General features: G+C 38.5%; 1 protein-coding gene and 1 pseudogene across 1 annotated transcript in view; one reads left to right on the top strand and one right to left on the bottom strand.

Moving 5' to 3' along the window:
• The first annotated feature begins 18,104 nt into the window (after positions 1-18,104).
• The window catches only part of GREB1L (GREB1 like retinoic acid receptor coactivator), a 156,855-nt gene continuing 147,890 nt past the window's right edge, over positions 18,105-27,069 (top strand). The window contains exon 1 of the mRNA XM_055323629.1: positions 18,105-18,209. The gene's annotated coding sequence lies outside the window, so the exon portion shown is untranslated. The remainder of the gene's footprint in view (positions 18,210-27,069) is intronic.
• On the bottom strand, positions 24,748-25,492 carry LOC129508663 (proline-rich protein 3-like; annotated as a pseudogene).

The raw sequence follows: 27,069 nt of genomic DNA, 5'->3' as shown, positions 1-27,069 counted from the left end.
CAAAGTGCAAGGTGAAGCAGCAAGTGCTGATGGAGAAGCTGCAGCAAGTGATCCAAAAGATCTAAGTAGAATAATGAATGAAGGTGGCAAATTGAAGAGCAGATTTTCAATATAGGTGGAACAGCCTTCTGTTGGAAGAAGATGCAATCTTGGCCTTTCACAGCTAGAGAGGAGAAGTCAATGCCTGGCTTCAAAACTTTGAAGGGCAGTCTGTCTCTCTTGTTAGGAGCTAATGCAGCTCGTGACTTTAAGTTGAAACCAATGCTCCTTTGCCATCTGAAAATCCTACAGCCCCTAAGAATTATGCTCAATCTACTCTGCCTATGCTCTATAAATGGAACAACAAAGCCTAGATGATAGCACATCCCTTTATAACATGGTTTACTGGCTATTTTAAGGCCACTGTTGAGACCTACTGCTGAGAAGAAAAAATTCCTTTCAAAACACACTGCTCATTGATGATATACCTGGTCACCCAAGAGCTCTGATGGCGATGTACGATGAGATGAATGTGGTTTTTTTTATATATATAAATTGTATTTATTCATGAGAGACACACAGAGAGAGAGAGAGAGAGGCAGAGACATGGGCAGAGGGAGTAGAAGCAGGCTCCCTGCAAGGAACCTGATGCAGGACTCGATCCTAGGACCCTAGGATCATGCCCTGAGCCAAAGGCAGACAGACACTCAACCACTGAGCCACCCAGGCATCCCTGAATGTGGTTTTCATGCCTGCTAACTCAACATCCATGCTGTAGCCTGTGGATTAAAGAGTAACTTCAACTTTCAAGTCTTATGATTTAAGAAATCTATTTTGTCTATAGCTGCGGTAGACAATGATTCCTCTGATGAACCTGGGCAAAGTCAGTGGAAAACCTTCTGGAAAGGATTCACCATTCAAGATGCCATTAAGAATATTCATGATTCATGGGAATAGGTCAAAATATCAACATTACAGGAGTCTGAAAGAAGTTGATTCCAACCCTCATGGATAACATGGAGGGATTCAAGACTTCAATGGAGGCAGTCACTGCAGATATGGTGGAAACAGCAAGAGAACTGGAATTAGGAGAGGACCCTGAAGATGCAACTGAATTGATGCAATCTCATGACAAAACTTTAATGGATGAGGAGTTGCATCTCATGGATGAGCATAGAAAGTGGTTTCTTGAGAAGGAATCTACTCCTGGTGAAGATGCTGTGGAGATTGTAATTGTAAGAGAAATATATATGATTTCATATATTATCAGGAAAGAAATAGTTCCTGAATTTTCCAGAGATTTAGTGTATAGAATTTTTTAGTTGTAAGGGACCTCTAGAATTTATTCTCTGAAATGTTTAGATTTTTTTAATTAAAAAAAAAGATTTTATTTATTTATTTGACAAAGAGAGAGAGAGGGGGAGAGAGCATGAGCCAGAGGGAGAGGCAGAGGCAGAGGCAGAGGGAGAAGCAAATTCCTCACTGAGCAGGGAGCCTGACTTGGGGTTTGATTCCCGGATCTTGGGATCATGACCCAAGCCGAAGGCAGACACTTAACAACTGAACCACCCAGGCACCCTTGAAATGCTTAGATATTAAAAAGGAACAATTTTATAGAAGTTTTTCAAAAGGTTATTATAGTTTATTAAGTATAACTATAATAACTTACAGAATAACTATAATAACTTACAGAATAACTATAATAACTTAATACTTATAGTTTATTAGGTATAATTTTATCCTGATTATTTCAGTTATTTTCAGTGTTTTAGTTTTGGGTCAAGCTGTAGACTAGAACTAAATGGCTCCAGATTGTTGAATATTTTAAGTTCTCTTGTCTCCTTTTTGAAGTTATTTTTCTGTTTTCATTGTCAGTGTCAATTTAAATTTTTACTTCGTTTTATAATGTCATTGTCCTTTCCCCTGGCATCTCGCTCCTTTTAATCTGTCAAAGCTGGGAATCATATATCCACATTCCTTCAAACTGTGTCAGAATGAAAGTAAACAAGTTTGGGTGAGTGCCTGATAGCTCCCCTTGAGTGAAATGCAAATACATTTAGAATGTGAACTTTGTGCAGTCTGTTGTGTTGTTTGTATACTTATCTCCTTACTTTTAGACAGTGGACTGTGTTTACAGTAGTTGAGAATTCTGGGTCAATGGCCCCTAGAGTGAGCAGTTGTTACTGTACTTGAATTGTTGGAAAATTTGGGCATATACATACTTAGGCTTCCTACCAATACTTTTCTTTTAAAATTGTATTTATTAGAGAGCATGAGCAGGGGATGGAGAGGGGCAGAGGGAGAAAAAGAAGCAGACTCCCTGCTGAGCAGGGAGCCCAATGTGGGACTCAATCCCAGGACCCTGAGATCATGACCTGAGAAGAAAGCAGACACTTAACTGACTGAGCCACCCATGTACCCCTTACTAGTAGTTTTTAATGAAATGACTGAATGCTAGCACATAAATGTTTAGTTCATGTTTATTGGACCTCACTGAAGAAGCACTGGATTATTCTATCATTTTGAATTATAGTAAAAGCTGCATAAGAGTTTGGTTTGTGGGAGGTTGAATGCAGATATATCTTTTTCTTCAGTACCATGTGGCTCCTAGAGGAAAGTTATATCTTTTTTTTTTTTATTTTATTTATTTATTCATGAGAGACACAGAGAAAGAAGCAGAGACATAAGCAGAGGGAGAAGCAGGCTCCCCCCGGGGAGCCTGATGTGGGACTTGATCCCGGAACCCCAGAATCACGACCTGAGCCAAAGGCAGATGTTCAATCACTGAGCCACCCAGGTGCTCAAGTTATATCTTGATTAAATATGAAAAGGCATTATTCATATGATAAAATAACAGGTAACTGGAAATTTCATATAACTGGCAAATTTTGTCTAAAAATCAACCAGAAAATAGATTTTTGTTTTAACCCTTATAATCAAAAATGTGTCTAGGGGGAATTACATCACTTTTCTGCTCTAGGAAACTATTTCTGGCATACGCTAATCTAGGGCTGAGATGGTGACATGTGATGTGAGGGACCTGGACCCTTTCTGTCTTTTTGCTCCTCTGTGTATAGCTTTCTTTCCTAAAGATGCTTCATGGTCCAAGAAAGCTGACTGCTTAGGGCACCTGGCTGGCTCAGTGGAAAGAGCATGTGACTGTTGGTCTTGGGTGGTGAGTTTGAGCCCCACATTGAGTGTGGAGATTACTTAAATAAATAAATTTTTAAAAAAAGAAAGCTGACTGCTTGAGCTCTAACTACCTTGTCCACAATCCTTCTTCACTTTCAGTAGTAATTTTATATTCTTTTTATAAAAGTGAAACAGACTCTTAACTATAGAGAACAAACTGATGGCTACCAGATGGGAGGTGGGGGAGGGAATGGGTTTTGGATATGGGGTGGGAGGAATAGGGGATGGGAACTAAAGAGCATTCTTATCCTGATGAGTACTGAGTGATGGATAGAATTGTTGAATCACTATCTTGAACACCTGAAACTAATATTATACTGGATAGTTAGCTAATGTTAACTATACTGGAGTTAAAATTAAAAACTTAATAGAATTTTTTTAAGAAGGTGAATTGCTGGGTAGTCATATAGTTTAGTGAATAAACCAAATAACTTTTCATTAAAATGTTATATTAATTTCACTTACATTTGTAAGCTGTAGTTAATCGTTAATACAAATCATCTTTTCATCTGATATAATAGATGCTAAAAAAACAGTAATAGGAGGATAAGATGGCTACTACCTTCTAAAAAGGATTTGTGTTCTCTTTGACCTGGACTTCAAATATATGAAACTGATCATTAAATAAGTTCTTCCCATTTAGAAACTTTGCTAGTAGTAAAATAGAAGTATTAACCAGCTGTTGTTGTTTTTTTTTTTTTTCCTCTCTCTAAATGTGCTCTCACTTCCCATTTGGCACATGTAGCCTTTTGGCAGATGTCTGCTCTTCTTTTTTTCTTTTTTCACCTCACTGTCTCATACTTAAAGACTGGTCTAGCCACAAAACCCATTGAGCCATTCAGCTATGGAGTAAATCATGAAACTTCGCATTTCTGGGACGGATGTTAACAATTAGAATTTATAGTGGGCACCATAGGATTCATTTGGTACGGAAGTAGAAATAAAAGAATACCTTATTAAAAACAAATTGAAAATATTATTTTTTCTAAGATTTCAATCTATTCTTAAATTCTCTCCTGGAGGGTCTAGGTGTTAAGTGACATAGGGTAAACAAAAGGCCTTCAGGCATGTGATTCTACAAATTCAAACACATAGTAACAGGGCAGCACTTCCTTTACTACCCCCATCCAAATTAATGGCATAACATGTACTCAAGTGCTCCAACTAGAAACATCCCCTTTATTGAAGGCTTCTCCTCCCCTCTTCATATCCCGTGTCCAGTGGGTCACTAAACCCTGCCAATTTGGGAACCTGCATAAGTCAAATAAATGATATCTCATCTCCACTGTCCTTGTTAATTCCTCCTTGTCTCTTGCCAGACCACTTTAATCATCCCCTTCCAAGCTCTCTGGGGTTTGACTCCTTTTCCTGTTCTGATTCCAGTGTCTTCCATTTGGCCCCATGAATTATCTTCTTGAAAAAAAATTCTATCATGTTACTCTTTTACCTGCAATCTTTAATGACTCACTTTTATCTGTTAAAAAACATTTTTTAAAAGCCTGATTGCTTTTCTAATGTCACTTCACTCTCTAATGTAACTTCCTGCCATTCTGTCTTCATGCATTCTAGGACTCAGACATGCAAACTCTTGTTCGTCTTTGAAGTCCCAAGCACCACTACCATCCAGGCTTCTTGTATGTTCTCTATTACCCCCATGTGTATTCTGTGTTACACCATGTGTGTTCTCTGTTGCACTATGTATGCTCTCTATTGTACTATATACGTTCTCTGTTGCACCATGTATGCTCTCTATTATGTCATATATGTTCTCTATTATGCTATGTATGTTCTCTATTACACCATGTATGTTCTCTGTTGCACTGTATGCTATTGCATTATGTATGTTCTCTGTTACACTATGTATATTCTCTATTACACCATGTATGTTCTTTATTATACCATATGCTCTCTATTGCACCATGTGTGCTCTCACTGTCATGGAAGGCCTTCTGAGCTGTCAACTTCTAGATGGTAGCCTTTTTTTTAAGGTTTTATTTATTTATTGGACAGAGAGAGAGCAAGAGAGCACAAGCACAAGGAGTGGCAGAGGGAGAGGGAGAAGCAGGCTTTCCACTGAGCAGGGAGCCTGATGTGGGGCTTGATCCCAAGACTCTGGGATCATGATGTGAGCTGAAGGCAGACGCTTAACAGACTGAGCCACTCAGGTGTCCCTAGATGCTAGTCTTATTCACAAATGTATCCTCAGTGTCTGTAGCAAAGCTTGGCAACTATAGGAACAAAATAAGAATTCATTGAATTCGGTGGAAATGAAAACAAGTACAAACTGTGCTTTGTGTATCCCAGTAAGACCCCAATCTGAAGACAGTGTGGAGGTAACCAGGATACCAGATGGTGAGGCTGAGCTGGATGAGGCAGAGTGTGGCACATACAAGCCTGCAATACTTCAAATAGTGTTCTGAGAAATTGTCCTTTTCCAGCCCCCATGTCACCCTGGCTTGCCCTGTTCTTTGCTTGTTATGCTTAATTTCCTCATTCTTTTCTCTCAGTCATTCAGAAGTATCCATTTAGCTCAATTTATTGGGCTACTCCTTTTTTAGCACCAAAGGCTACTATATCGTGTGTGTGTGTGTGTGTGTGTGTGTGTGTGCGCCTGTGTGTCTGTGTGTATGTCAAGATAAACTCCCAGAAATATAGCTGGAAGTACTCAGAGAGCTGTGTGAATGATGGGGGGAAAGCGCAACAACGAATGAATAATCATCTGTTATTACATCCTGAGTGCTTGCCAAATGCCAGGATTTACATTTAATCCTTACAATGCCCTGTAATGTATAGGCACCATTATTATAACTAGTCTACAGATGAAGTAACTGAAGCAAAGAAAAGCTGAATCATGTGCACCCACTGAAACAGGGGAGCTGGAATCCAGTGAGTGTATCTCTTAATCCAAAGTCAGTTCTATGAACACAATTAGTGTTAAATATTTGTAATGGACCACATTACAACTGATCCTTGTCTTATAAAGACATCTCTGAAGGGCAAAAGAATGAAATGTTTGTTTTTCCCTGAGTTTTTATGAGCACCATTAGGCTTTGTTTTGTTTTGGCTTTTTTTTTTAATATTTTTTTTAATTTTTACTTATTTATGATAGGCACACAGTGAGAGAGAGAGAGGCAGAGACACAGGCAGAGGGAGAAGCAGGCTCCATGCACCGGGAGCCCGACGTGGGATTCGATCCCGGGTCTCCAGGATCGCGCCCTGGGCCAAAGGCAGGCGCCAAACCACTGCGCCACCCAGGGATCCCTGTTTTGGCTTTTTTTTTTAAAGAATTTTTTTAGAGCAATTTTAAGTTCATAGCAAAATTAAAAGGAAGGTACAGAGATTTCCCATATATACTGGTGAGTGTTTCTTATCAAGAGTTTAATTCCAAGGATCGTTATAGGCAAGACTGTGTTCCTCTTGAATTTGTACTTAATCTCAAGGTTCCCTTCCCAGATATTACACACCTGGCCTTGGGCAGAACTAATAGCCTGTTACTCAGTTTCCATTCTAACTAGCTAAAGTGTTTATTGATCTTAACAAGGTGCCATAGGATGTATAATAGACAAACAAAAACAATGAGGATTGGTTCTTTCCACCCACCCTCCTCTGCCCCAGCACACACACAATCCTGTTGGGAAGACAAGCCATTCACAAAAGAACTGTTAACTGACAATGTGGAACTGTTGGTGATGTAAGCCCTGGGGAGATTTCTGGGTCCTCGACTGTTGAGGGAACACATCAGAGACCCCTCTGAGCTGTATGTCTGAATTCCCCATCTGGCTCTCTCTCCTGTGTTACTTTTACTACCAGCTCGTTCTCAATTGATTGCCAGCTTCTCTACATTCAAACTCTGTGATATATTCTACTTTTAAACTGCTTAGCGTCCCTCATTACCACAGATTTTCCTAGGTCTTTGTCCTGGATATATTTCCTTTCCCCTAAATCTTCAAACGGATAAAAATCAATCTTGAATTTAACTCTGTAATTTAAGGAAAACCAAAACCACATTGCTCATCGCAGACAGAACATGTGGGTCAGCCATCAGTTGTTCTCCTTGGCTGGAGAAGGCAGGTCAATGGTGAAGAAGCCCCATGGTAGGTCGGGCAGTGACAATCTGTCCTAACCATACCAAGGGAAGCACCAATGAGTTGGGGCCCTGGCCTGTGAGGGCTGGCCTCACTGTTTGGGGATTGGAAGGATAAACAAATATTTTCACAGGGTGTGTCCAGAACTGAGTAGTCAAGGTCATTGTGGTGCAAACAGAACACATGGTGTCAGTGTGTCCTAGTGTCTGGGCCCAAGTGGCCTTTCTTGGCAGCATCTATAAAGAACACAGAGCATGCTGTAACCTCTACTGTTGATACTGGGTGTGCTTTTACCACAGCTTAGTGAGATTTCTAGATCTGTTTCCATTTCGTGTAGATGGCTTTGAAAGTGGAGACAGGCTTGCATTTTCTGTGGATTGGGCCTTTGCCCAGTGTGCTTTGCTCCTCCATTTGAAACCAACCTATAGCGCTCTTGTTCATTAGTTCTGCCCAAGGAAGTAGCAGATCCTCAGGAGAAATCTCAAATGGCCTTCCATTTCTTCATAGATGGGGGTACCTGAATATACCTCAAATCTCTCTTTGAAAAAACTTCACTACAATGAGTCTGAAAAAAAACTTTAAGAGAATGTTGGTACCACTTTCTTCTTTGACATACCTCATTCTTTTGGATGGTAACATAGTGCAATATTTTGTTTTTTATTTTTTGTTTTCCTAAATCACCATGATATAGGTAAGAAGTACCGAGTAACTGTTAGGATAAAAATGTTTCAGACTTTTCTTGTTTTTTAATGGGAATGTCCGTCTACATACAGTATAGTATACAATACTTTCTAATATACCTATACTGTTTCATGACTGAGAATATTCTTTTTTCTAAATAGACACTAGGCCAACTTATCTGCAAAGTTTAAATTGGTGCCTTGTCATTAACAAACCTCACTTACTAGTTTTTGTCAAGTCTAAGCTGCACAATGGTTGAATTGGCGACTATTATATTTGTTTAACTGCTGTAAAGTAAGTTTGCAACAATAGATGCTTGCACTTAAATAGCCTGCAGAGCACTGGGGCCCTATCAATCATGCAGAGATTTCCCTCCTGCTGTCTCTTCTGATGGACAATTCTGCTGATGTGGATATTCAAAAAGAAGGGATCAGGAAGGACAGATGATGGATAAAGACAGTCTTCTGTCTTGAGAGGAAATCAGAGAAATCCTTTTAAGGAATTTCTTTGTCATGGTGTCAGAAGATTAATTATGCTCGTGTGAGAACAGCTTTCTCATTGGGTGAAAAGAGACATTATCCTTCTGACTTGTGACAGAAGATTTTTTTTCAAAGAAAGAGAGTTAAAGATTTCAGAGGATCTGAAATCTTCTTCTGTTGTTTTCTAAGCATCCTCTAGGACTGTTACATCCGTGACATTGTGATGTTTGACAAATAACTAATGGATCAAGAATTTTTGTTTCCAGCAACCCCTTCTCCTCATGCAAATCTCTTCAGAGGCCTTAATACCTACCTGAGTTTGTACATTAGATTTTAAAAATCACATGATGATAGAATAGGTGATAACTTATTGCCACCCGGGAATGGAAGCTTGTTATAGTAACATGGAAGAAGAGACACTGCAGTACCATCAATAGCTTTACAATGAATTGGTAAACACAATTTTTAACAAGGCAAATATAATCGGAAAAGGTATCCTTTAAAAATTTCAACTCTGGCACCTGGGTGGCTCCATGGTTAAGCATCTGCCTGTGGCTCAAGTTGTGATCCCAGTGTTCTGAGATTGAATCCTGCACTGGGCTCCCCATGGGAAGCCTGCGTCTCCCTCTGCCTGTTTCTCTGCCACTCTCTGTCTCTCATGAATAAATAAATAAAATATTTTTTAAAAATTAAAATAAAATAAAAACTTCAACTATTGTCTAACTTAATCCAGTTGTGAATAGCGATAATATGCAGGATATTTACATTCCTTGAAACTGCTCTGAGCATAACAAATGAATATTCAGAAAAACCTTTGAAAGTTAGAGACAAAATACATCGCATAAAGCATAACAATAATAAAGTTGTTTCCTATAACTTTATTTTCCAGGTAACCGAAGCCTCAAAACTTAAAAAAAAAAAATTCTATTGAAAGGTCTACCTAAAATACATTACTGAGTACTCTGCCTTTTAAATAATGCACATTAACTGACTCAGGGCCCTCATTATAATGATCTGCTATTCTGGTTCAGTGAATTACCATGATGTCTTCAGTGACTATTGAAGTATTTAGTGTAGGGTTATTTGCTTCTATTCTAAATAGCCTGAGTAGCACACTCTCTCACTCTCACACACTCTCTCTATTTATTACTGTCTACTTTTTGTAGATGTGGAGTCTCTTCTCTTTAGGTGAGTTATCACTTCTCCCTGGAACCAGTGTGTCATGTTTCTGGTAAATCACTATTTTGTTTTATACCTGAGGGTGAGCCTGCACTTACAATACAAATAGTTACATTTCTCTCTTTATTTCATTGTGGAAACTGTTTTTCTCTTATTTCCAGGTGCTTGACTGGTTCAAGGATAGGTAGTTGAGGTTTCCCAGAAATCTGATGTTTATTAGAAGGGGGCATTACTATGTATACATGCACATATATGTGCTGCACACAAGCCCACACATATACATATGTGTTCATTTACTAATTATATTAAATATTAACACTCTGATGTATTATTTTGGTGACTTTGTGATATGGTATCACCAGTGGCGGACTTTTACATCTGAGCCTTGAGAATAGATCTGCAGTGACTACTCCACTCTATAGAGACTTCTTCCCTACCTCTCTTGGGACCCCAACAGGACTGCTATGAAATGGTAGCTACAACTTGGTTTTAAATAAAAATAAACTATTCAATTGCATGAAAAAATCTTTAAATTTAGCATTAAATATTAGCTGATGCTAGCAATTGTAATTTTTGCAGTAACTATAGCAATTGTAGGGCCAGATTGAGATCTTTGTGAGAATTCATAGCAAAGACCAAGTAAGTCTTACTTTAATTCACACTTGATAGTAACACTTGGAAGAACAGATTTAAGTTCAAAATTTAGGATTCTTGAGTTTCACACAGGATCTAAAATTTTATATATTACCACTTCTATTTTTGTTTTTTTTATTTTTGGTTATTTTTAAAGATGATAAACCAAAGTGATGATTTTCATGAAACACACAAAGTTTAAGACACAATCCCAGGAAATGGAAGTTCAGAAGTAGTTCAGCGATCCCTTTTCTTCTTCCTTTAGAAAGAGTGACCATTTTGCATGTTGTCTTACTTAAAGAGAAATCATCTCGTTATGCCACTCTTGCATTCTAGCAATATGAGTTTACCTTTGACAGGGCTTTAATTAAAACTGGAGGTAATTCATCTTGATGACATAGGGCATTTAAAGAAAAAAAGTTTACTAATTAATTTAAAAATATAGCCAGTTATAGAAAATATTTCTTTCTTTGTCTTTCTGACCCTGTTGTTAAAGGAGAACAATCAATTTATCACCACCAGCTGCATGAATTCAATGGAAAGGAACTTCAGGTTTTCTCCTTCTAAACCCTTGTTGAATTGTTCTGGCAGTACATAAAAGTGGCTCATTTGTACCTAAAATACTTTACCGATGCTCCATTAATCTTAGTGATAGTGTTCTTTTTTTTCCTGCAAGAAGCAGGATGAGGGGATATTATGGGGGAAGAAAAGGAAGTATTTTTTTAGATGGATGTGTAAATGAAGAGGGAAAAGCCATTTAATATTTTGTAGCCTGTTTTTTTTGCTAATGAATATATAATCAAAATATCAATGATTATTTTGTAGTATATTTTATATTATTTATTAATAGCATGTAATATCTTTAAGATTAAGAAGAATGTTTTGATAATTTGTGAAAATGATAGCATTTGTCTTTGAATATATACCAAGAAGATCTTTAGTCTAGAAACAAATGGTGTGTCAGACCAAAATAACACAAAAAGATAGATGAATCAAGGACAAAAGATGTTTTCCTTTGATTATTTTGTTTTAAATGTAAAAGCTTTATCACTGTGCTGCTTAATCACAATAATTAAAGGGGAAAATAAACTAACCTAAGCCTCGGGGTTTCTCAGCTGTTAAATGAATCTTATAAAGACCTGGCTTATCTTCTCTACAATGTGCTTTGTATTTCTTAAAATAATATCTTTAATAAATTGTTTTCCATCTAAACTATAAGAGAATGCTAGATGGGCAAGGCTGCATTGACCTTGCCTCTTGGTCATGTCTGTTGATTGGCAGGTTTCAAAGGTTAAACTAGCTACAGATGAAATATAATCATTAGTGACTTGGTTCCTTTCCAGATCCCTCTGGAAACTGCAGTAAGCCAACTTTGTTCATTTATAAAGAAGAAAGAAAAGTCGTTGCCTGAGCAGTTTGGAATGGGAAGCAGCCACTGTCTCCTTCCTTCTTACCTAAATAAACAAGCTAAATGGAAAAATAAACTTTACTTTTTCACAGCTGGTACAAAGCTTCCTCTTCTGTTGAAAGTTCACATGCTCCCTTGGCTGTGCCTGGTCGTGTGAATCAGGTGTCTTCCTTCCTTCTGTGAAGTGACTTGTGTAATTATAATAAGGAAAGACTCTAGCTATTTTAATAGTCCCAAGTATATCATTATATAGAAACAAAGCTCTCATACTGAAAATGACATCAGATGATGTTTGACCTACCTTTCCACATATATGTTAGTAGTAAAGTGACAGCAGGACTTTATGCCAGTGATACAACTAGAAAACTAGAAGAGGCAAACAAATTTTTCTGGGTCTCCTTTATGTCAATTCAGATTATATTTATTTGTTCTTTTTTTTTTAAGATTTTATTTATTTATTCATGAGAGACACAGAGAGAGGCAGAGACACAGGCAGAGGGAGAAGCAGGTTCCTTGCAGGAAGCCTGATGCAGGACTTGATCCCAGGACTACAGGATCATGCCCTGAGTGAAAGGCAGACACTCAACTGCTGAACCACCCAGGCGTCCCCATGTGTGAGTTCTTAATGTGACTAATTTTTCAATTTACCTTTATGGCATACACTGACTTTGACAACTCAGAACAGGCTGTCACAGGCAGCAGTACCGTGATTCTAAAACACACTGGCATTTACTAACCACCAAGATACCGCTAGTCATCAAAATTTACCTTTGCAGACTCCCCATATGTCTTTCTATCCTCACCTCCACCCTTCTATGTTCCTAAACCACTTACTCAGAACTCCTCTCCCTTCTGGCATCCCTTCCCTAGTGAACTATTTTAATAATTGGTATTTAATAATACTGCAGATTTTCTGTTTAACTTTTCCATGAAATGGGAATGTCATTTGCAGTCTTCTTTACCAGAATTCCACAGGCTTGATGCCTCTTATTATAGAGTTGAACATTCCACAATGTCCTTTAGATACACTTCCTTCATGTAACACGGAATCAAATTACTATTACTTAAAGCTTGGTTAGAAGCTACTGAGGTGGGTGGAGGGTGGAATATAAAACCTAGAAGAGTTGGGGTTTTTTGTGGGGGAGAGGGTGCTAAGTATAATATTTCATCCAAATGATTTCTATAAGATATTATGAGAACAGTTATTTCCCTAGAAAATTGTTGGGATTGTTTTTAGTGTGCCAATTGATTTTTTTTTTTTTTTTTTTTTTTTTTTAGGTTTTACAGTGAAAAAACTAGTTGATAATGTTTCTTTTTTTTTCTTTTTTTTTTTTTGGATGCTTTGGTTCCCTGCTAGGGCCAGTCAGTCTGAGAGGAAGAAGTAAAGGTCAAATGCCACAGGCATCCAAAAAGTGGTGGGGGTGTACGTGATGCTTATCCCAGGAGCAATTGGCTGTTGTCATGACAAAATGGCTTTTCTAACTCTCTTGTGTTCTTGGGTACATTCTTTGAGCATAACCAGAGTGGCGGGGGCCTAGTAGGCACCATCATTGGTTTGTTTTCATCTTCCAGAGGGAGAGCTTGAAGCACAAAGCAGTCAAGTAGCCAGTCCTAAAAACAATGAGTTTTTTCCTTTCTTTTTAATGTGTCTGGCTAATTGTTATAAATAAGCATCCCATATAACAATCATACACAATTTTGGTCCCCCCCACTTTTTCCAAGTAAGTGATTTTTCAAACTCTAATGTCATAGAATCATCTGGAGTTAGGGTTGCCTATTTGCTAAATCTAGCAACACTTTCCAGGGTTTTCAAAATGCAGGTTCCAGAGTCCTTATCTATAACTGGTGAGTCATAAGTCTCTGAGAGGATAGGGAATCTACATGATGAATATGTTCATTAGGTGATTCTGTTGCAGTCCTTGAACTAGACTTCATGAGAAACACTGATCTAAATGATGCTGAGCTGTAATGGTGTCTCAATTGGCACATTGGTTTCATCAAGAAAAATTAGATAGTAGTTCCAGCCAGATTTTCTATTTAGTTACATTCAGGTCAAATATAGCCCATACTGTGACAGTTGCTGAAGTAAATGAGAAGACCCATTCTATTTTTCCTCACTATGACTCCTGATTTGTCATTCAGCACTTTCTACCATCACCACCAATACTATCCAGCTAGCAAAGTGACTTTAAGAGCCTCTCTGGGCACCCAAGTTGGCAGAACAAACTGCTCCACCTCACCTAACTGTTGATTTTCCCCATCTATAGCTGGGATCACATGTTTCTGTCTGTTATTCTTCTTTGGGTTCTCCTTAGAGAAAGTAGTTTTTTACTTTTTATCCCAAAATAAAAAGCACTTTGTCTTTCAACTTATATACCATTGGTCCACATACCTCAACTCCATTAATTAGAAAATTCCTTATATTTTGCTTCTCAACAAAGATTTTACCAGGGCAGGTAATAGAAAGAAAAGTAATAAGGAAGAGGGAAGATCATATTCCTGGATAAAAATTTGTCTTTCTGAATTAAGCTTTAAATTTATCTTTTTTAAAAGGGATTTATTTGAGAGAGAGCATGTACATGCATTCATGGGGGGAGGGGCACAGGGAGAGAATCTTCAAGAACATTCCCCAATGAGTGCAGAGCCCTATGTGGGGCACCATCTCACAACCTATGAGATCAGGACCTGAGCCAAAATCAAGAGTCGGACGCTTAACGGACTGAGCCACCCTTGTACCCCAAGCTTTAAATTTATCTTATTAGAAAACTTGAAGTTTAAAAAATGCAAATAGTAAATTCAGAACTTAATTGTATATAATCAGAATGGAGTGAGTTAGGAATCACATTTTCTTTTAGTTTGACTTCGGTAGTAGACCAGGAATAACTTAAAAAATTATTTTCAATCCTAAACAATGAATATCATTCTGACCTCAAAAGTCTCTAATTAGGATATTTACAATCTGTATAAGCAAACTCATGTTTAACCAATGTAACATTTGTTAGTTCTCTCCTGAGTATTAATTGACAGTCTTGATTACAATTTGGACCATTTCACATGTTCTTTTCTATTACTACAGAGAACATAGTGTGGCTTAGCTTAAAGAATGCACATATAGGGCTTAAAGAATGTAGGTTTGGGTATCAGCACTTTCTCAAATAAGTCACTCAGTCTTTTGGAGTCTGTATTCTCATAACAAATACAATATGTATCTCAGGTTGTTATTGTGAGGATTAAAGGAAGTAAAATGTATGAAAGCTCTCATAATTCTGAAGTGTTTTTAGGAAATCTTGGTTAATGTAGATATTGGTTGCATCTAATGACAATAGGAAACCTTTCTCAACCTTAGGCTAAGATAGTGTTTTGTAGGTCTGTTATTTTCATAAGGACTTTTTGTGTGTGTGACCAACGTAAAATAATCACATTCTTGTAAAATTGTAGCACCTAGGATGTTATAATTATGTTTCACTTTTATTCTTATTGCCTTTTTTTATCATAAAGGATACTTTATTGATGAACCTTAAGGGCATTTTCTCTTTGGTAGTTACCCTACTAAGTAGTGTGGGTTTGTTTGATTGTATATCTAGTTTTTGCTTCATATGCTTGCTACTAAGATCCCTCCCATTTTAACCCATGCTCTGCATCTTTACCCACAGGAGCTGATGATATAGAGATATGTTGTGGTCTCCATCGCTAGAGTGCCTCACATAGTAGCCCAATAGGAAAAAAAGTTGGTTCTGGTGGCAGAAAATATGCATTTGAGTACCTTGCTACTTTTGAGTGTGGTAGTCTTATAAGGATTAACTGAGATAATATACATGAAAGAATTCTATAAAAGCAAAATTTTTCCTATAGTTAGGGATTTCTATAAGGAAGAATATTTTTTATTTATGATAGTCACACACACACACAGAGAAAAGCAGAGACATAAGCAGGCTCCATGCACCAGGAGCCCGATGTGGGATTCGATCCCGGGTCTCCAGGATCGCACCCTGGGCCAAAGGCAGGCGCTAAACCGCTGCGCCACCCAGGGATCCCTTAACATTTTTTTTAATAAGGAAGAATATTAACATCGATTGTATGCCTAATGTATGCCAGGTGCTTTCCATACCGTATCTACTATAACTCTATGAGGTAGGAGACATTATTCTCATTTTACAGATAACTAGCCCAAGCCATGTGATTGTAAAGTAGTAGAGCATGATTTGAATCAGATTTCTCACTCCCCACACTACTTGTCTTTACTGCTTTAGGAGCAGCATAGGTTAGGCCATTCTTGGTTCTGTCGCTTAACTACCAAGGAGACAGGGAACGGACAGATGAGACAATGAAAGGAGACACTTCATGAATGCAGTCAGCAAATAAGGAGCTGAAAAAATACTCTGTTACTGATTTGATAGAACATATTTCTGCCATTGTCTATGTGACCAAACTGAAAAGGTTAGAGAAGCCACAGCACTAGTGAGGGTTTGAAGGGGTTGGGGGTGAAGGTTGTGCCCCTTGCCTGCAGTAAACTTGAAATGTGGCTCAGCCACCAGTCTCTTTATTCTTCTACTTCTTTTTGCTTCTGTCAAACAAGGGTGATTGATTATATTTTTAAAATAAATTTTATAGAAAATTTAAGTTTAATTATAATGTTATTGTGATTATATAACTTTTAAACCTAGTGGAGAGGTGAAGCCAGAAAGCTGTTAGGAGTTTAGACTCACAGAACTCTTCCAATGTTTTTTCACTTGAATATAAATGAAGTCAAAGTTTTCACCTGGTTTAAAAGCTGCAGGTGACATCAGCCCATTAGGTGTGAACTGTTTCCTTCTGTGTCAGTGAAGCCTTGCTTATGACCCTGTTAGGGATTGACAAAACAAAGGGAGTATCTCTCCAAGAGAAAGTGGGACCTGAACTACTTGTGTTCTTGGTGAGGGGTGATTATTTATCAAACTGAAGAGATATGATGAGATATTAATTTTCAAATAGAAATTACAGGGAAAGCTTCTCATTATTATACTTCAAATTTGACTTATAGGCTTTATCAGAACTGTTCTTGCCTGTCTGCTTATCTGCTATTGATAGGAGATCTTTAAATACATTTGTAAAATTTCAGACTGATTGATGGTCTGCTCATCTGACAGTGTTGACTGGAAGGCCATTCGATCCAGTACTACACATATTGCCAGAGACCATGTCTTCTTACAGGACTTTCAATAAGTAATTATTTTTACTTTACATCAGCATTATTAAGCTTAGCACTATGGATATCTAGTAAATAAAACTGGCAAACAATATTGGTAGTTATTAAATTTATTGAACATAATTCTCTAACTCCCCCCCTCAAAACAAAACAAACAGCAGCAAATATCAGGGTCCTCCACGTGAAAATAAATAAGACTTTCCTTCCACATTTTCAAATTTAAGCATTTAATGTGTATTTGAGTTTAAACTTTGCAACAAGAGCCAAACTAGCATGACAGGTGATAGAAAATGTCCAGGAAATTATACCATGGTCTGATGTTTTGCTGCTTTTCATTTTGGCAATTCATACTTAAAAGTTTTACTTATTTTCTTTGTGAGGCAGCAACATGGAAGAAAAATCACTTACAGTTGGAGAGATTCAAGTTTTCCTAGTTGGTGTTTAAAGTACTAGTGTCCGTGAGCAGAGTGGTATATTGAAATGGTGTGTATAACAAATTTTAAGTCATTGCAGGCCTTCAAAAAGTCAGGAAAATTAAAAGGAAAAAGGCCAGCATATCTGGTTTAGGAATTTTGGTCACGAACATGTTATATTCAAGAACCATGTATAGGTATCTTCTAGGACAGCTTCTTCAAACACAACTTAGGTGGAATTATTTTTTTTAATAATTACACTTAAGCACCTGATGATCTAATGAAGACAATTTCTTAATGTGTCAAAATGAGCTCTTTGTATCTTGTTTGAATCTTTTGTTGCCTTAAGCTAATCTGCTTTAGGGTTCTCAAATCCAGGCATTTTACAATGCAGACTCTAGCAATGGCATTCATTTGGAATGCTGCCTTTTGTTTACTAGCTTTCCCAGACCCTCACTGCTTCCTTTGGTCATCTGGTGTCTTCACTAATGTGATTGGTACTCCTAGGCTCTGCAGGTAGCCATGAGCCTTTATATGTGGGATTTACAATGGGACTCACCACCCTGGCTGCTAATGAAGGGAACCACGGGGATTTTGTTTTGTTTTTTTCTGTCTTACAAAAGAGTGAAGGAAAATTTGAGTTCTGGGTTTGCTAATTCTCTGTTTTCTGTTTCCTTTAATTTTTACAATTGATTTACAAACCGTGGTGCAAAAATACAAATATTTTTGTTTAGGAGTCAAATGTTTCATCTGCCAGCCCTTCATGCTAATCACTAGAATTGTTTATTATTGAACCTGGAAAGAACAAAGTGGAGTCTCTGTTTAAACTCAACCAACTGGCATTTCACCTTCATCTGTTTTTGTCTTTCAGGAGATTTTTGACCAATTTGGTTTTTTTAAAAAAAAAAAAGGCATATGACTGGAAGCCTTGGATTCTACTACCGGCCTTGCCATTTAGTACTTCTGTAACCTTGAGTAAGTCACTCTTCGGTTTCTCATCTAAAAAAAAAAAAAAAAAAAGGAAAGTGTTACCAAGGTACACATAAGATCTCAGATGGTGTTTCATATTCTAGCTTTCTTCTCTTTTTACTACCAAAGTGAACGATGGTGCCCTTTCATTTGATTTTTGGATAAGCCTGTTGAAAAACATCTTGCATCTATTAAATGTTTGAATCAGCAGTTAAAACAATAATTAAATGTAAAATGTCAGTGTCTTCATTTTAGAGGTAATATGCTCTGTAGATTGTAGCCTAACTTTATAGAGATAGGAATTTATTTGCCATTTTCCAGTCAGGAAACATGGCACCAATGGTTTTTTTTTTAATTTAAGTATAGCTGACATATAATATTACAGGTATACAACATAGTGATTCAACAGTTGTATACATTATGAAATGTTCACCATAAGTGTAGTTACCATGTGTCATCATACAAAATTCTTACAATATTATTGACTATGTTCCCTATCTGTACTTTCCATCCCCTTGACTTATTTATTTTTATTTTTATTTTTTTAGAGAGAGAGAGAGAGCACATGGCATTTGGGGGGCGGGGGAGAAGGAGCACTGAGGAAGTAGGAGAGGGAGAGTCTTAAGCAGAATCTACACCTAGTGCAGGGCTCAATCTCACAACCCTGAGATCCTGACCTGAGCCAAAATCAAGAATTGGACATTTAACTAACTGAGCCACCCAGTCACCTTTTGACTTATTTTATAACTGGAAGTTTGTACCACTTAATCCCCTTGGCCTATTTTGCCCATCCCCTCAACCCCCTCCATTCTGGCAACCACTAGTTTGTTCTCTGTATTTATGAGTCTGTTTCTGGTTTCTGTTTGTTTGTTCATTTGTTTTGTTTTTTATATGCCATATATAATTTAAGTCATATGGTATTTGTGTCTCTGATTTATTTCACTTGGCATCCATGTTTTTTTGGGTTTTTTTTTTGGCATCCATGTTTTAATTGTGCTTTATAAGGCGGTGTTCTCAAGTATGTTCTAAAGGTTTTCCAGGGGTCATGGAATTTTTGGATATTATTTTATTTTTATTTGGTTTTTTTGCTGCTGGTCACTTTTTTTTTTCTTTGAATCTTTGGATTTTACAACAAGAAGGGACATCTTCAATCATCAGGTCCAATTTTTTGAGTTTTACCAACACAGACTCAGCAGACCCAGAAATGCTTAGTAGATCATCTATGGTCAAAAAGCCTAGAGAGCTATTGGTAAGGTCCAAACTCCAAAGTCAAAATGTTAAAATACCTGGTGGAGGTGTCCTAACTACCTCTTAATGAAAAACAGAGAATGAAAGGTTGAGAGTAGAGGATTGTTCATTCCAAGTCTGGAAAACTTAAAAATCACTGCTTGATGGAATTAGATAGTTGGTTAGTTTACACATTGCAGCTTTCAGATTGAAGTCAATCTGATCCCACAAATGTTTAATGAAATACTGTGTATAAGGCATTGAACTGCAGTGATGTTCCTACAAAACTGTGCAAAATCACAATCCCTGCCCTCAGACACTCTGCAGTCTAACCTGGAGATAAAAATAAGTACATAATAGGAAATAAAAATGATTATATATATTTAAAAAAAAAAAAACACCACACAGGTTTTCAAAAGACAAAGAACTTTGGAATTTTCAAAGTCTCAAAGAACTTTGAGGATTTCAAAGTCCAAAGGGGAGGTGAACTTAAATAGAACCTGATAGGTCAAGTGCTCATTAGCAGATCAAAGATAAAATCAGGGCGCTCTGGGAACTCACAGGCAAGGTCTTAAATCTGAGTGGGAGAAAAGAAAGGAACTTGTAAAATGATAAAATTTTTTGCAAGTTTTCCTATTCTTGAGTTGGTTATTGCTGCTAGAGAAAACCCCTCAACCACACAGATCGATTTCAACTATAAATTCATTCTCTCTAACCCTAAATACAACTTAATTATATCTTTGAGTTGAGTACCCTTGGTGAGTTCCTCTCTTTTTTTCTCTATCAATTGTTCTATCTATTTTACTCTCTTTAAGCCTTTACCCAACTGCCCTTTTCTTAACAGGTTGCTCCTCTTATTTCTAGGAGCTCCTGAAGAGTCCCAGTAATTGCCTTAATTTGACTGACTTCTAAGTACTAGTGATGCCAAGTGCTTTATCTCCAACCCTGCTTCCCCCTAACCTTCAAATTTGTCTATCACATTGCTGCTAGACATCTCCACTTGGATATTTCATAGCCATCTCAAAATCAATATATCTAAGACCTGAGTATATCACCTCCCATTCAAAACCTCATCTTCCCAAAACAAACAAACAAACAAAAACAAAAAAACAAAACTTCATCTTCCTCCAAGTGCCCTCAATTAGATGAGGTAACACCATTCTCCCCAATTTGCACTTTAGAAGCATGAAGGTGCAGAAAGCATGTCCAGCTAGGAGGCTGCAATCATCCAAACCACTGAATTCCTTGTTATAGTGTTTAACACATGGTCTGTAATTGCACGAGAGAGAACATAGTCAAGTAATTAAAAATATGGCTTTAGGGACACCTGTCCGGCTCAGTTCATAAAGCATGCAACTCTTGATCTTGGGGTCATGAGTTCGAGTCCACATTTGGTATAGAGCAAAGCCAAACCAAACCAAACCATGGCTTTAAAGTAAGGTGGATCTGTGTATGATTCCTGGCACCACCTTATTAGCTGGCCATGTGATCTTAAGCAAATTATTAAACTTTCTTAGACTGGGTGACCTCATCTGTAAGATGGAGACATAGTAATACTTATATCAAATGATATTTGGAGGGTTAAATGAGATATCACAAATGAAACTTTCAGCAGTGAGATTCCTAAGATCTAGGAGAGCGAAGACCATTTCTGTCTTGTTCACCACTGTATCTGCAGGACCCAGCACAAAGAAGGCACTCAATAAATATTTACTGAATGAGTATGTAAGGTAGTGCATGCCTGATTTGAGGTACTAACAGTGGGGTTGGAGAAAAGCAATGCAAGATAGAGACCGAAGCTTCACCCTGAATCATTTGCCCATGCTATTGATCACTAATTCCTACTGATTTAATTCCTAAGTATTTCTCAGTTCTTTCCATCCTCTGTGATCCTACTATAACTGAACGCACGCAGGCATCATGATCTCTCACCAGGACTATAGTAGACATTTCTAAGCACACTCCCTACATCCTATTCTGCCTCATGAGCCCCTTCCAGATTACCACAGAAGAATCTATTTGAAGCTGAAATGGGAACATGTAATTTCTTTAACATCTTTTCATGTAGCTACTTTTTATCCATAGGATCCAGTCTCAACTCCTCACACCTGGGTCTACATTTTCATCTTCCTTTCCTACCACTCACTCTCTCACTTTTGATAGTCTAGCAATTGCAGACTGATCTTGTCTTCAGAACATACTGTGCTATTTCATGTCTTAATGCTTTTGAGAGGGGCTTGCTTATTCTTTCAACACTCTTCTCTCCAGTATCAGGATTACATTTGTCTGCAAATGACAGGAAGCACTAAATACCAAGTCAGAAGTCTATTTCTTTGCCACAGAAAGTTTGGGAGTAATTCTCTGCAGCTGGTAAGGCATTTCTGCTATCATCAGGGACCCAGGCTCCTGCCCTGTAGTTCTGACATTGATGTGTGTCTTCCATCTGTTCCTTTCTTTTTCTACCTTTCTAGGGCCTTATTCCATTAATCATCTCCTTTCTTCAGTATCTCTACCTCTCACTTTCTTTGGAGGGAAGAAACTCATCCTGTAAGTGTCCCTTGTTCTATTGTCTCTTTCCTGCCATTCTACCTTTCCAACAGCTACTTCTTGATTTCTGTCCTAGTTCACCACTCTTCTTGAAGGACTAATTGCTACATGGCACATTTTCATTCTTGGTCCTATTTGACCTCCCCTACCTGTTGAAACTGTTGACTACCTCCCATTTCTCCAAAATCTCTTGTCCCTTGGCCTTCACAACCTTATAGTTTTCTGGTTTCCTTCCTAATTCTCCTACTGCTCCTTCATCTGAAAAGAGGTTTTCCTCTTCCTTTGCTTGACTCTCAAATGAGACTGTTTCTCAGACGTCCCCCCTTGACTCTTACTCTATATACCTTCTCTGTGATGGCAGTCCCTAGGTAATCTCACCAGTACCAATACCAGTTATCTGTGTAGCAGCTGTCTGTTTCTAGGGTTTGTTTGTTGAGTTCCCACTCCGGAGCTTGAGTCCTGAATTTCTAACTGCCTACCTAAAGGGCTCCTCTTCTATGTTCCTTCCATCCCTGATTATGTACAGTTTTAATCAACTCCTCCTAGACTTCAGAAACCTTTTATCTGGTCTCTAATCCAACTTTCACATTAGTGTCAGAATTATCTTCTATTTTTAAAGAATCAAATTATGGTAATATTTTGAAAGCTTCCATTGGCTTTGCCCTGCTTCTGGGATAAAATTCAAATTCCTGATTTGGCATATAAGGTCCTTTACAGACTGTCCCCAACCAACTTTTTTTTTTAAGTTTTTGTCTTTTTTTTAAGATTTTATTTATTTATTCATGAGAGAGAGAGAGAGAGAGAGAGAGAGAGAGAGAGAGAAAGGCAGAGACATAGGCAAAAGGAGAAGCAGGCTCCCCTCAGGGAGCCCAATGTGGGGCTCGATCCCTGAACTTAAGGATCACTCCCTGAGCCAAAAGTAGAGCTTAACCGCTGAGCCATCCAGATGTCCCCTCAACCTACTTTTTATTTGTTTGTTATTTATTACTTATACAAAAAATGTTAAAAAGAAAAAAATTTATTCTCGGCACCTTGGGTACCTCAGTCAGTTAAGCATGCAACTTTTTATCTCAACTCAGGTCTTGATCTCAGCTCAGGTCTTAATCTCAGGATTGTGAGTTCAAGCCCCTTGTTGGGTTCCATGTTGGGTGTGGAGCCTACTTAAAAAAATTTTTTTTAATTATTCTCAGTTCTCCAATGGCTTTCATCCCTCCCTCTTGCCCACACAACTCCTGACTCGTTTCCTTAGGGCCAGTTCAAAACTGAACCTGTTCACTGCCGTTTTCATGAAAGAGAGCCAGTGCCAGGGATGTGGGGGATGAAGGTGAGAATAAGGTGACAGTACTGTCCAGGTTCCACCCAGAAGTGGACTGGGTGGAGATGCACAGGATTCAGACAAAAGGACTGGTAGCCTCACAATAATGTAGTGTAACTAAAGTAGGCTGGAGAGGACATGGCATAAGCCTGTGAGGCTTTAAAGGGCATCTCCTGGGCTCTTTCAAATCCAGAAAAACCAACACCAGGAGAAGAATGGGGAGGACCAAGGAAGCAGTCTTATGGAAAGTTTCACAATTCTTCCATATTGGGAGTTGCAGAAAATCTAGAGGGCACCATTTTTTTTAATAAATTAATTTTTATTGGTGTTCAATTTACCAACATACAGAATAACACCCAGTGCTCATCCCGTCAAGTGTCCCCCTCAGTGCCCGTCACCCATTCACCCCCACCCCCCACTCTCCTCCCCCTCCACCACCCCTAGTTCATTTCCCAGAGTTAGGAGTCTTTATGTTCTGTCTCCCTTTCTGATATTTCCCACACATTTCTTCTCCCTTCCCTTATATTCCCTTTCACTATTATTCATATTCCCCAAATGAATGAGAACATACACTGTTTGTCCTTCTCCGATTGACTTACTTCACTCAGCATAATACCCTCCAGTTCCATCCATGTCGAAGCAAATGGTGGGTATTTGTCGTTTCTAATGGCTGAGTAATATTCCATTGTATACATAAACCACATCTTCTCTATCCATTCATCTTTCGATGGGCACGGAGGCTCCTTCCACAGTTTGGCTATTGTGGACATGGCTGCTAGAAACATCGGGGTGCAGAGGGCACCATTTTTGGCAGAAAAACTTACTCTACTGTTGGGAAATCACAAAGTGCTACAGATGCTGCGAAAAGCCACAAGGGAACGCACAGTTTCACAAAGCACAGTGATCACAGACCAGAGCAGAGGGGATCATGCTACTGACACAGATACTACAAAATCCAAAAGCAGGAAGAGTGGCCTTTCAGGGAGTAGCTCTGTATCAGTCATCCACACTTACCCCAGGTCAGATAATCTGGTGAGTTTCACAGAGCAGCCGGCAACATGGGAGTGGAGAGGGGGCACATGTCACATAAAAAGGACTTAAAATGAGCAGCTAGAAGAAAAAAATGGTAGAAAATTGCTCCATGGCGTTCAGGAATCAAGGGCAGTGCTGGGAGCTAAGTGGACACATGCACAAGAAAGAGCATAGAATAAGTTTTCTGTTTAGTAGTCAGATGGTGAGGGGAAATAAGATCCAGGAGGCAGGTGACAGGAAAAATGTTTGGGTCCTGTAGGCAAGTCACTGGAAACTGGATCAAAAAAGGAGTGCACACTACAGACCAGTGATGAAACACAACTCTGGGCCCCAAATGCGGGGGGTGACCCATGGGGGTGGGTATCATTGATAAGAGTGGTGAGTGGAATAGCTATCACAGGGCCACAAGGAAATATATAGCCATTAGGTCACAGAGGGCTCCTTCCAGCCTGGGTGGTAGAAGGCACAGAGGTCCTCCTATTGACAGTGGCCCTTTCTGGAAAAGTGTCAGCAGAGAGGGTGGTCAGATCTATCTTCCATAACCTGGGATCTATCCTCTGGTTGGGCAGATATTCTTGATAAGAAACCAACTTTTGACATTTCAAGGGTATTCTTTGCTCTTTGGGAAAGCCTCCTCTGGAAGGACCTTTTTGTCCTGATCCAGGAAAAGGAGTTTCAGCATTGGCCCCCATCCACCATGATCAGTGGGCCATACGTGTTGCTTCGGCCTCCCCAGAGCAAGCCTCTGCCCTAGGAAGGAGATAGGAGACTCAGCTGTGGTAGAATCATTGGCCCCCTTGATACTGGAGGACCTCTGTAAAGAGAGTCTCCATTCTTTTTTGTCTGGCTCCTTTTGTTCAACATCATGTTTATGAGATTCATCTAGGTTGCCTGTAGTAGGAGTTTGTTCCTTGCGGCATAGTATCCATTGTATGCAAACACAACAACTTAGTTATCCATTCACCCAATGGTGGACGTGCAGGTGAATTCCAGTTTGGGGCTGACTTGGGGTCACCAGGCTTCCCATGGGCCATGGGAGGAAGGCCCAGAGGGCTGTGTAGTCTGATAAGATCCCATTTTCCTCATCTCCAGTCTCTTCCTGCTCTGGCAGTTGTGGCTGCTGCCGTAGTGGCTACTACTTCTGATTTTGCTTCTTTCATTTTGGCATCACGGTTGTGGCAATGGTTGCAGCAGGGGGTGTGGAGGGCAGAATTCTCAATTACTTGCCACTTTAACCCCTCTTCCCCAACAATAAACCTTCAGTATTTAGAAAATGCACTCTGCCTTTGACATTCTGTTCTACTGGCCTGTGAGGTCCTGCCAGTTCTGTTTGATAAATCTTTTCAAGCCATGCAAATGTCATCTCTTTTTTTTATATTTTCTTCATTTCTCTGCACAGAATTGCTACAATCTCTGTACTTTTATGGCACTTTGCTCCTACTTCTAGTGAACGCTTACACATTTACATATCTGTCTTCACCTCTAGATTAAAGTTTCTTTGAGATTGGGAGACTGCCTTTATTACCCTTCCTAGCACAGTTCATAGTATGTCCTAGGTGAATAAATTAAAATAATGAAATCAGGAAATAGGAATACCTTTTACCGTGATAATTATGAGTTTTGTTTTGAATATACTAACTTTGGACATATTGAGTTGACATTGAGGTTGGGTGGAGAACTGCAACTCAGAAAATTTTTTTTTAATTTTTAAATTTATTCATTTGAGAGAGAGAGAGAGGGAGAGAGCAAGCAGGAGAGAGAGGCAGAGGAAGAAGCCGACTCCCCACTCTGCCAAGGAGCCTGATATAGGGTTTGATCATAGGACCCAGAGATCATGACTTGAGCCAAAGGCAGTTGATCAACCATCTGTGGCACCAAGGTACCCCAAGTCAGAAAAGATTTTATGGCCAATGATGTAGATACAGGAGTTGCCAAAAAAAGACAGTAATAAACACTGATTGGGTCCCCTGTTTTTCAACTATGGACTACAGAAAGATAGGACATTTATAGGAAATAGAGAAAGGGGGTTGGAATTTGGGATATGAAGGAGAAAATCCATAGACATCTTTGTTGGGGGGGGGGAAGCATAGTTGACACTTTTGCCTGGGGTCCTCTCCCCTCTACCAGACGTATACAGTCCTTCCACTAATTTAAAGTCCAGAATCAAGAAATAAAGATTTTCATTCTATTTCTTCTAGGATTAGAAGCTATCAATTCAAAATTTTCATCCCAGACTCCTGTGGGCTACTTCAAACCTTGTATATTCTTCATCTCCACCTCTCCTGTTTTTGTGGTGTGTGTGTGTTTCTGTACCTTTTGCAAAAGCAAGAGTGGGTTAGGTGGAAATATGTTTTTCCCCTAAAAAACTGAAAAATCCCTTTTTAAATAGAAAAATAACACATTTGGAGTTCTATTTATTTAGATTCTTTTCTTTAGCTTATTCTCCTTTGCTTTGTTAGTGTTTGTAGAAAATAAATACTGGCTTATATAGATTATTTAATTAAATAGATAAAGAAAGTTCCGTGTTTCCATGCAACTCCTTAACATTTTAAAAATTGATAGATTTAATTGTACAAAAATTAAAACTGCATGGAAAAACGGCAAATACCAAAAGCCAAGGCAAAAGGCTACTGGGGGGAAATGTGCCCCATATTATACACAAAGGACAAAATTCTTTAATATATAAAGAGCTCCTACAAATCAAGAATAAAAATAACAACTAAATATTAAAACTGATTAAGACTG

This window comes from Nyctereutes procyonoides, unplaced genomic scaffold (genome assembly GCF_905146905.1).
Source record: "Nyctereutes procyonoides isolate TBG_1078 unplaced genomic scaffold, NYPRO_anot_genome, whole genome shotgun sequence".
NCBI classification, from domain to species: domain Eukaryota; kingdom Metazoa; phylum Chordata; class Mammalia; order Carnivora; family Canidae; genus Nyctereutes; species Nyctereutes procyonoides.
This window is presented reverse-complemented; position numbering and strand designations above follow the sequence as displayed.